This window comes from Aedes albopictus, chromosome 2 (assembly GCF_035046485.1).
Source record: "Aedes albopictus strain Foshan chromosome 2, AalbF5, whole genome shotgun sequence".
In the NCBI taxonomy this organism is placed as follows: domain Eukaryota; kingdom Metazoa; phylum Arthropoda; class Insecta; order Diptera; family Culicidae; genus Aedes; species Aedes albopictus.
The window spans coordinates 9,907,466-9,919,844 of NC_085137.1; the positions used below are offsets into that span (position 1 = coordinate 9,907,466).

A 12,379-nucleotide genomic window follows, 5' to 3' on the forward strand; every position below is an offset into this window, starting at 1 on the left:
AGAGTTTATAATGTGATGATAAATTGCTGATGGTTTATTTAATTACAGCTGCACATAGGGCAGTTCAGACTTTAAACATGTCAAAAATTCAAAGCTCCCATTTGTTCATTACAATCCTTGGTGCAAAACTAGAGTCCTGCCAAATTTTGAGCCATTTCGGTGGTGATTTAATGGTGGCCCAAAAGCAAAATAGGTTTATATGGGAAATACTATGGAGAATTTTCGAAAAAGGTTCTCCTCATTGTAGAGCATTACCACATGGATGAAGTTGTAGGGTCAAAGCCGAATTGAATTCTTCAGATTTCAATGATGAATGTTGCCGAAGATCGGAACTCATTTCGACAATCGGGTAAAAAGTTATTTAACAAATTCTCACTCGCATGCGCATCTTCATACACGAATCCCTTCAAGGTGTGCAAGAAGGTAACACGCATACTATGATTGCGTGTCAAGCAGGTCGATCGAGCTGTGGCCTTCTGTTCATGCATGCGTGGACGAATATCGATTAGTAACTTATGTCTCGTGAGTCGAAACGAGTTGCGATCTTCGGCAACATTCATCATTGAGGCCTGAAGAATTCAATTCGGCTTCGACCCTATGACTTCATCCATGTCCATCGTTCTACAACGAGGAGAACCTTTTTCAAAAATTCTCCATAGTAATTCCTATATAAACCTATTTTGCTTTTGGGCCACCATTAAATCACCATCGAAATGGCTGAAAATTTGACAGGACTTTAGTTTTGCACTAAGGAATGTAATGAACATATGGGAGCTTTAAATTTTTGACATGTTTAAAGTTTGAACTGCCCTACTGCACAACCTTGGTATGATCGATGAATAAACATGAATGTCATGACCGATTTTAGTTAAACAGATTCTCATTTTTAAGCGAACTAGAGTTAAAGTGCAGTTTTATTCTAACTAAATCAAATATAATTCAACTTATAGCTTAACAACGCTGCTTTGAGAAACATTTCTTAAAGCAATAATTGTTTCTTGGGATGTCAGTTTTCTAGGTTTTGACCAACATATTTTCATATCCAGTAATTTTGGGTTAAGATTTTTCTTATACAAATTCCCCAACTAACAAGTCACAAACAAGCAAGTCACAAACAAGCAAGCTTGCTGAATTGTTGCTTTATAATGGCAATGATAGCTGAACTAAAATTATGCTCTACACATTACTGTTTAAATGATTTTTCAATTGAGAAAGTAGTCAATGTTCGACTTTCCTCATCGGTATCAACAATGATAAATTTAAATACTTTTCAAAAGTTTAACAAGAAATTTATTCGACAAGCATTGATTCCTTAACAAAAGAGTTTAACAAAACATTTGTTTGCATCTTATTAAGCTGATGTATCGATAAGCATATGCTCCTGAACAATACACTTTTCACTTGTCGAAAAAACGCCTTCAGCCCGTCATAGTTTGACTAGGAACTTTGTTCGGATTATGGGATAAATCATGGCTAAAACTCTTTAGACAACCAAGTTATTATTGAACCAATATTTTAAACGAATCACATAAAATAAAACAGAATAGAATTGTGTAGTTTAACATTGAGTGCCAAGAGACGTAATCAACGTAAAAATGAGGCATTTATTTATTATTATTAGTCTGTAACAAGATATCTTGTACCTTGATTATTATATTTTTTATCTTCCGTAGCAATTCGCTTGTACGAGACGCTTGGATCGATGCATATGACATTTCAGTGCTGTCGTGTTTACTGAATATTGTTCCCACAGTCACCTAGATAACCAAACAGCATTTAGAAATCGACACATTTTAAGTATCCCTAAACATACTTATGCACTATTTATTGAACATAATATCAAGATTTCAAGACAAAAGCATAAATAAAAAATTGCTTAACGGATCTTCGACTGAGCATGAGTAGATTACCTGAACAGATGCTGTGAATGCGCCATTTTTAAAGATCAATATTTAATAATAAAAATAAAAACATATTCATATCGCAATTAGTACGTCTGGAAACAAAATCTTCAATAAGGACCAACACTTTTTGGCCGAATTCGATACAAATTTGCTCACCGTGCGATAAAAATACTGACAGCAAAATCAGAATGGAAAACACGTGTTTTGGGCTGAACAGCTGTTGAAGTTGAGCCGTTGTTTAGTTGATTACCGCGTGCTGTGTTAATTCACCACTGCTGAACACAAGTTCAGCAGTGATCATTATTGAGTCATGAGAAGTTTATGTTTTGCTTTGGGTGCTGCATTTTACCATCTCTACGATGGCGCAGACAGGAAGGCATGCGGCTGGCAATCGACAGGTCTCGAGCTCTAATACGGATTTAGGTAATTTTATATGTAATTCTTATTTCATATTAGGTGTTCTCAACATGAGAGCAAATAATTACTCTCGTGAGAGTTCAAAATTTTTGCATTTTATTTATTTTCAGTAATTCTTGCCAAAGCTGAATAACAGCTTTCCTGAACATTTTTTAAACGCTTTAAACAACAAAAATTAAGTTATTGCACAACATGGTGCTTTATAACTTCTCCAAATTGGTGTGAACAAAACCCGAACATAGGTTGTACGTAAAAATAATTCAAATTTTATTCAACATTATGCTGAATTGATTCGTCATAATGGTGCCTGTTAAATGAGTGATTGTTAGTTGGGTCTTTTCAAATACAAATCATTTAACCTAACTTTTAAACTAATATTAACGGGCCACATGATCGAAAGGCAAAAGCCATTTCTAATAATACGATTGTTTATTTTTCACATCGCTTGTTTATATATACAATGATTTACACGACGACAAGTCGATACATATGGCCATGCTTACTCCCTTTCGTTTAATCTGCTGCAGCAGTCACTATAGGCATGTAGGTGATGCCAAGCGCGAATGACGCATGAAGGCATTGATGGAAATGGCGGCATTTCCTATTTCTGGACAGCTGAACAAGTGCAACGCGACAGCGCTAATTAAAATAAAATCAGCCTGCAGGCGTAGGTACTCCACAATCCTAGTTGGCGGCGGCGTTGCCTGTAACATGTCATTGTATCCGTAGTAACGATAACGTGATATGTCAAACAGTGATTGTTGTTTTATTTCGTAATAATTAATCAATCAATGGCCTGAAATAACCAAAAGTTAATTTGCGTAAGCACTTTTTATTCTATTCCGTACTGTATGTCATAACAAGAACCAGTACCCCATTCCATGAATGTTGCCTTCTACCCGTCAATTAAACAGCACGCAAACACACTGCACCAATGTTCCAACTGACTGGTTTGGATTCCTGCCAGTAATTCTAGCAGAAACCTTTCAGCAAAAGTCACGATTTTCCGAAACTTCTGATATAGGACAGAGAGACGGGAAAAACGTGCCTGACCTAACCCGCAGGCAGGTCAGCGAACCGTGCTGAACATTGCAACAGGGCCCATCTGCGATTTCTCGGTTTCCTTGTTTGAGTTTCTTCTTGCTGAAGATAAAATAAGAACTTGAGATTTAGCTTCAGCGTAACAGCAGGCTGAACAGGCTGAAGCCAAAACTCCTTTTGCAGATAGGACCTTTCACAAGATACATCTACAAAAATTGCATTGAGTATGTTGGGGTTCAGCCAGTTCATCCATGGTATCATCCAACCAACGGTCAAATTATTTGCTAGCAGCTGTTTTACCCACTAGAAATAAAAAGGAACGGCTAGAAGGTAGTCACATGTATGTAGGTGATAGGTAAATAAAAGCCCGTGGTTTTGCTATAATCCCGTCAGAAAAGGGCGAGTATCCGATTTCACAGCATAATGGACAGTGTAAATAAATAATAATCAAATCAGTGAGCAATAAAAATGGCACTCATCGGGTACGATGATCGATGTCAACAGTCGTTAGCTACTGTGACACAGTGATTCGCATTGGACTGCATCAAGGTAGGCGTGGAATGCCTCAGGTGGAACAGAATATCCAAGTAAACTATGACTTACGCAAAGAGGTTTATAGTTATTGTTCCTTTTAGATTAAGATAATTGTTGACGAAACAATAGTAGGCCATGCTAAAATGCAATCATCAGCATACTAGAAGGATAAGGCCTACTATTCCCATTCACTTGCTATTATTCCATGTAATAATAAGGGGGGGTCGGCCAATGACCATTTTGTATGGACGAATAAAAAATATTGTAAGGACTAATGACTACGCGGTGGGGGGGGGAGTTGGGGTGGGGTTTGAGAAGTCCAAAAAAAATGACCACGTGGTTTATGGACAGCCCCTAACTGTCAATCTGCTATCTGTTGCTGCATTTTTATTATGTTTTCGCCAGACCAATAATGACATACCCATATGCATATGCTTACTTGACACGTGGAGCGGAGTATCACACCAGATATTGCCATTTTATTTACCTCTTCAGCATGTCGTTTGCCACTTTGCCAGTCAGAATAAACCAGTACGCCAAGGACGGTGGAGTGGATGTATGTAGGCAGCTATAGTGGAAAACAGATCAGATTGCGGAAGCGAATGATGAACTATTATGAAAAACCCATATTCCACTCGGTTAGCTACCCGATCGGGTGTACCGTAATGTGGGCCATATTAACCTACCACCACCATGCATAGATATGGGGCGAACGAGACATGGGACCCGGGATATGACACTCTCTAATGGGTAATTTCCCCCTTCACCTAACATATGGGGATGGGACGACGATAGTTGTTGCTGCCTCATGTTGTTGACTACGGTTGTTGATCGGGTTGCCAAGGAGGGAACCCATCGTGGTAGGCCGGTGTTTGCTCGCAATCCCGGAACATGATTTTTTTATTGTTATTATCATACACGTCTGGTGCATCTCATTTCCGCTTGCAATCATTTAGCCCGAGGCGAGGGGCTTTGCTTGCGGTTAGAGGCTATGAGATGAATATTGTTCTTTCTCTCTGCATGCACATATTTTTCCAATCCATCATCGTCATCATGATGATGGGAAAGTTGTTTGTGTGTGCATATGCAGAACACACAGTTATTATATGCAAAGTAATCTTGTTAGACACTTATCTGGGTCACTTACCGGATGACCTGGCTCGGCTTGGCTGACCTGACTTTTGTATAAGTGAATCGCTGAACCTTTAATGCACTGATGCTATGCTATTGGTATGTGCACATGAGGCTTTCAAATGCTGTGTTTTATCAACCTAGTTAACTGACAGGGACAGAAACGGTTCGCGAGGCAAAGCTAACGGAACCACTTCCATGTCACTTGTCAGTTGCCTGTAAAATTGTGGTAGTTAATTATTTTCTAATCATAATCTTGTATTCTCTTCATTTTTAGGTACAGTATTCACAGCGCTCAACAAACGAATCTCCATCCATTTGCTTTGAACTTGTAGAACCATTTTCGACGTTTTCCGTTCTTGGTAAGTGAAATTCGCAGTAGGTAAAACCTATTTTCGTACACGCTTATTTGCCAAAACAACAAATATGTCTGCTCAATTCTCGTGACATTCGCTTTTGCATCGTTTAGCACGTCGCTTGCGCTACAGTTAATGTGATGAGCGGGGGCGGCTGCAGCCGGTCGGTGGTATGTTGATCGTAGCTGGCCATGTGTATCACCGATCAACAGCGTGCAAAAATATCTTCATCAAATTCGCTCGTCGTCTTGTTTTCTTGCACTTGTCCATTCCTTCCAACTTGAACGTTTCACGCAATATTATAAATAGTAGGGAGTCGGCCACAAATATGCCTTTGATGGAAAATTGACTTGATATTATGTACATTATTTTTAACATTACATTACACGACTATTAGCGGAAATTTACACGAACATAACGTTATTTTACATGATATCTCATGTAAATATGCACTAACTCTAGCATTCCCTTTATGTGCATGATTTTTGCTGAATTTTACATGAATATTTTTTTCTGTGTAGATAAATGCATATTTATTGGATTCTTGTGTATTTTGTGATTGTTAATTCAATTAAAATTAAACCTGGAAGTTCTTTCGGATTCCTACCGGCATCTTTTCAAAATTTGAGCTATACTTTCCAGTATTCCTCCATAAGAATCTACCAGGATTCCTGAATTACGACCTATTTGTCCTGGAGTTTTCACGGCAATTCTGGAAAATATTTGTATAGAATTTCTTACAGAATTTTCCCGGTATTGGTCCCAAGGCCCCTCGCGAGATTTTTTCTGGAGTTCTTGCTGTATATAACTCAACGACATTTTCCTGGGATTTCTTCATGAATCTATACAGGAGCTTCTCTCAGAATGTTTCCTCCATGTTGTCCATTTTTTTTAGAATTTCTCAGGAGTTCTTCCCGGGATTTCTCCAAATTTCCATGAGAGTTATTTCTGGGATCTATACTATACAGTTGATTTGAGGATTTTTTCCAGGAGTTTTTAGTCTGCGAGACTTCCTGATTTGTTCTTGAGGTTTTTTTCTGTATTGCTCCCAACGTCCCTTACGAGATTTCTTCCGATAAACCTCTTGTAATGTAGGATGTTAGAAATTTGAAAAACTAAATCATCAGTTCTAAATTTAGAACAGAATACCTAATTCCAGAATAGATTAGGAATATCTTAATCTGGAATAGAAATCTAAAAGTTACGTTTATTGCGTAGCTTATCAATATACTAACCTCGTACATTGATCCAAATTTCAATAAAAAATATCTTTAAATTTTCGAAGCATTTTAAACATAAGAGGAAACAAACCGTCATCGTTTTCAACTACTATAAAGCAGTTTTATCGTTCAAATCCCAACCAATGTAAAAAAAACGTATCACTGCATTCTGTGTACCATCTGGATAACAGTGAAATCATTTTCATAAACAGATTTGTAAATTTAGGCAAAAACTGTTTTTTAATTGTTCATGATTACTGATGATTGAATGATGGTTTCTTGTTTCCCTATACTCCACCAACAATGCTTCACACCCACAGCAAACTTTTCCTAGATGGCAGATCTGAGCTCTGTCAAAGCGAATTGATGATGTTTCCCATCCGGGCACATTGGTCGGGCTCCATACGAAAGGGCGGCCAAAACTCCCAAAAAACAAATTTGATATTTTTAAACGTTATTACACCTTATTACAAAGTTAATGTAATGTACTTTTATGATCCTTGATTGAAAATATACTAGCTTTTGAATTTCAATAACATCTTCACTGCCAAAGTGACCTAAGTCATAAAATTGAAAAATGAACCATTCGAAAAAAGTAAAATATTAATATTTTGAGAAACGAATATATGATTTGTGTTATCCATCATATGAAAGCTTGGTGTTGGACAGTTTGAATGCAAGTATGGCACAAAATTAATATGTCACAAAACTTTTCAAATTTTCTTATATTGTACCCAAGGAATTTTGGTAATTTTGAAGTTAAAAATGGTTCGTGTCGTCACGTGTCGCCGCAATTACGAATGGCACATCTTAAACATCATGCTGCGTAAAAGCGTTTAAATATTTTGCAGAAATTTGCAGGTTTTCAAATTAGAGCTATTTAAAAAAAAGTCATGTTTTTCATATTTTTATGTTATTTTCCTATTTTTGACTGAATTAAAATTAACCTTCCCACATTTTTTACACGTTTTGAACAAACATGATTCAATTTGATCGATAGTTAATCATTTAATTGCATTCAAATTGAATTTCTAACAAAAAAAAACGCCAAAAATATGGGGTTCACTGACTTTTACAGTTTTTTTTTATTAGGAATTAAGTTACGTAATTTTTAAATACCCCTTTTAAAACACTAAGATTTCTGTATAACATATCTAGAACACCTATAACTTCGATTAAACACATAAAAAGAGTTTTGGCCGAACTTTATTTTTTCCGACCATTGTGCCGGGGTAACGCCTACGCTATCGACTGACAGCTGCTGACGATGACGAGATCATAGCAGGCCGCTTTCTTCGGTCAGCGTTCAACCACGTCGAACGTACTGCAGTGCATCGGGTCACTGCGTTGGGCGATTCTCATCGAGAACCAGCAGCCAAATTCCCACAAAAGTCATCTCGGAAAGCCACCGAGAGAAATTCCTGAAGAAGCTTTGGATAAATTTGGAAACTTTGGAATGATATCCTGTAGAAATTCAACTAGAAACTATGGAAGCATTTAGGGAAAAGTTCTGGAAGAAATCCCGAAAGGCACAACTGCTGAAATCCTGAGAGAAACTCTGGTAGAAATCCAACACCTCTCTGTTGTAGGCATGGTGATCCTAGATGGCGATGAACTTTGGAAGATCATCATAGATGGCTTTGCTTCTTGGTGAATGTCAGAAAATTGGAATGTGAGCTCAGTTCTTCAACGAATTTTGAGCAGTAAAGATGTCCTACGAAGACGAAGAAACTGCATTGCTTCAACAGTAGATGTATGAGAAATTAGATCGCTAATGGCGCTGTAGCCAATAAATTATTTAATTTTATTTCATACCTCAGATGCATTTATCTATTATTTTTAAATACACATGTTGTTGTGGATGATTTGTTTTGGCTATAAAAATTGGTTTGACACTTGTAGGACCGGTACTGACGTTGTAAGGGCGTGGCAAACTAGATGTTGGTCACACGAACGCTCGCGACATTGATATTCTGTGGCTAGTTATTCTACTGCTTCAACATCCGGTCACAACAATGGCACAGTTAAGTCTCTCATAAGTGGGATGTTTTCGTAGTTTCATTTTGGAGAAAATGTTGTCTGTTGAACTCCGTTTTAGAAGACGGAGTGTTTCATGATAAATTATGAAGTGCTCTGATAGAGAAGGCAGAGTTTCCTTTTGGCGGGATTCCGATAGAGAAGGTGGAGTTCCCGATGAATTGGTCTCTGTTAGAGAAGAAAGAGTGTCTATGAACTGGTCTCCAATTGAGAAGGCGGAGTGACCAAGATAATAATGCTGCAGAGCTCTGATAGAGAACCCAAGCAACACACATGTTATAATAGAGTTACGACAGCGCAAGTTTTGGTTGTATAGAAGTTTATTTTACGTAATTCTAACATTGTGTTGAAATAACGTAAAATAAACTTCCATACAACCAAAACTTGCGCTGTCGTAACTTTTATATAACATGTGTGTTACTTGGGAAGGCCGAAATCCCTCAAAATGCATCCCTTTTAGAGCAGCTATCCTTCACTGCAGATGAAGTAGTCGCCAATGATCCAGGTTATCTTTGCAAGCAGCGAGCCCACCCGAGGGTTGACCCAGGCCCTTAATCAGGAATGTGTTGTGACCGGACGTTGAAGCAATGCAGTTTCTTCGTTTTTGTAGGACATCTTTACTGCTCAATATTCATTGAACTCACATTACAATTTTGAAGAGACGAACCAGCCAAGGGCTGAAAGTCTCTTTATTAAAGACAAATCAATCAATCAACATTCCAATTTTCTGAAATTCATCAAGAAGCAAAGCCATCTATGATGATCTTCAAAGTTCATCACCATCTTGGATCACCATGCTGTAGTCTATACAACACTTTCAAACACACCAGAAGAAATCTCGAGCGAAATCCGGCAAAGATTCTGGATGGAATCTGGCTTAAAACTCCTTGAAGAATAAAAAAATATACCATTTCAAGAATGAAAGAACTTTGAGAGAAATCACGAGAACAATTCTGTGAAAAACTGGTAGAAGATCTAAGAAATAATATAACCTTCTTCGTGCATTACCTGACGCTCACCCCGCTGACGTAGTGCACGTTTATTGGTCATAACGACCCCAATGCACGACTACACAGTTAGAAAAAATCACCGACTTCGGTAATGTTTTACCAAAGTCTCGTTAAGTTTGTTTTACAAGAAAAAATCGGTAACGGTGAAAACTTTTACCGAAATTTTTTAGAGTTTGACAGATAAACGATAACAATTTACCGAAATTTAGTAATTTTTTACAGAATTTCGTTAAAAACCCATCACCGAACGCTCAGCGATTGAGATTTCGGTAAAAATTACCGAACGCGATTAGCTGTGTAGGGTTAAGGACCGAAATCTACAAAGAAATTCCGGAAGGAATCTAAAAGGAAGAATCTTCATAGAAAAAGACGAACCAGCCAAGGACTGAAAGTCTCTTAAATAAAGACAAATCAATCAATCAATTAATCAATCTTCATAGAATTGGTGGCAAAATCCTCAAAGAAATTCCGAAAACCAATTCTGGATAGATTTGCAAGCAAATTCCAAAACAAATCTTTGAAGGCATTCCTAGTCCCTGAAAGAATTCATGAGATCACAGGTTATCTACAGAGTCTACTAGGATCCATCAGAATAGCCAGGGTAACCGCGTAAAGCGCTGTTTGCAGTTCAGAAGGAATTTTTCTGCCTATTTTGATGCATGGGAAATTCCTTGCCTAAATCGCCCAAGAAACCGTTTTTCTTCGATCGCAGTACGCAGTTGCGAAGAAATGACAATTCAAATGGCAACCACGGTAGACAATTTCCGCCAGGAATCGATCAAGAAGTTTCTTAAGCGATTTCTTTTGAACTCGAAACTAGGCTTAATTTTCAGTTTTCAGTAGGGAATTTATCGACATCCAAGAATTACTAGATTACCAGTAACAACCTGTGTGGCTAACTACTCTAACTACTTTGAACTTACCGTTGCAGTATCACAACGGCCTACTTTGCGTCACTCATTTTGGCCGATAAAAAATATAAAGTGACAGTCCAAGTGACAAAACGACAAGTTGTCCCGAAGAAAAAATTCTGACCATGCAATACTTTAAAATAGTTCACTTGGTGCCCGTTTTCATTTTAATCAAGAGTGCTAAAATGCCAAGGAATTTCCTGTTTTGTTTATTCCGTATCACTGCGACCATTGTTTTAATCTATTGTGACATATTCTCCATTTTTGTTTGGCTTTGTCTGGATAACGTACCACTCTTCGTCATTGTCAATTGCAAGGGGCTACTTATAGAAGAACCTAATTCTTTGATTAAAATTACCGGACATAACAATTTTCTAGTTTAATTTGTGATGTCTATGCTGAATTTCATGCAGAGTGCATCTCGATTTCTTTCCATCATTCATTTTACCCAAATCTCCCCTACCAGCTCGTGAAAAGAAGACATCAACCCAACCCACTCGCAGCAGAATCCCCGAGGAGATCCGTCTTCATAAACTTAATGCGGCGCATTCCACTCACCCGCCGCCGAGTTCGGGGAAAAAGTTCAGTTCATCCCACTGGAGTTTGCTTCCGCCCGTCCGCCCAACAGACTGTGTTCCCACAGCGTGTTTCCGGATCCGGTTCAGTCTGACATAGCAAAAAAGTTGCTTCCAGTTTGTTTCTCCTCTACGACGGTGGCATCACTTACAGGATACTTTGCAGCACTTGCACATACCGCGTAGGTGTCCTGGACCTTAACACCTCCGAGAAAACTTTTACGACCGATCGCAGCAGTCGTCAGTCATGCACGACAGTCATGAACCTTCGCAGAATCAACAAAAAACAGTAGGCTTTTCCTTTATTGCGTTCATAGCATTGTGGTGGTCGTCGTCATGGCGAGCCCACTCGCTCGCACGCAAGACAAGGTCATCATCTCATCATCAAAATGTATGTACCGAACCGACCGAGTCGAGTAGGCGACGAAGAAGACGTGTGGAATATACACGTGGGAAGCCTTATATGTAATTTTCACCCAACAGAAAATGGATGGGAAATTTGGCAGAATGGGGTAACGATGACGCGCGCGAAAAAGATGCCGCTGCATGGCTTTTGCGTTGTTGCAGTTGTTGTCTACTACTACGTAGTGGCATTAGTGAGTTTGCCATGCCATGCGTGTGATTATTTGGATGATTGGACAATGTTTCTTTCAACATGACACTTCTATTCATTTATACTCAACCTTTTCTTAAATTAACAAAATAATTGGTAACATTGTGATCAGTTTCGGCATAGGTTACTACGATGCGAACTTTCAAGTAAAGGGAAATATGAGCGAGGCCATTAATGGAAGTTTTCATGTCCTTTCTGCTCTGATCTCCGCGTTGGTATCTATTCTAAATGAAATACCTAGGTTACTCTGGATAATAAAACTAAGAATATCAAAGTATATAACTTGACAAATTAAAATTCGAAATCCACGACCTACTCCGTAGCCATGCATTGCAACGCGCGAAACAGAAACCATATGTTGTAAGTCAACACGTTCTGAACAGTATAGTCATTTACACATTTGCGCATTTTCTTTTGCATTTGTCACACAAACCCATTAAGGAAGCTAGTGAACACATGTGGCGTCAAATTTAACACTATGCAGAATTACATTTAACATGCATCCGCTAAATGGCCCAACTCCGTCGACGGAGGGTGACGCCGTGAAGGTACCTTTCTACCTGCAACAGAGTCTGGCGAATGTGAATTAATCGTGTTTATTTATAGACATGACCACTGAAATAAACTGAA

General features: G+C 38.3%; 1 protein-coding gene across 2 annotated transcripts in view; it reads left to right on the forward strand.

Moving 5' to 3' along the window:
• LOC109398302 (protein phosphatase 1 regulatory subunit 14B) overlaps window positions 1–12,379 on the forward strand; it is a 145,411-nt gene that overhangs the window by 87,040 nt on the left and 45,992 nt on the right. Inside the window, exon 1 of one of the 2 annotated variants that reach the window (XM_062849139.1) lies at window positions 5,317–5,389. The exons of the other annotated variant lie outside the window; for it this stretch is intronic. The gene's annotated coding sequence lies outside the window, so the exon portion shown is untranslated. Of the gene's footprint in view, window positions 1–5,316; window positions 5,390–12,379 lie in introns of those variants that run through there. 2 annotated transcript variants of the gene reach the window in all.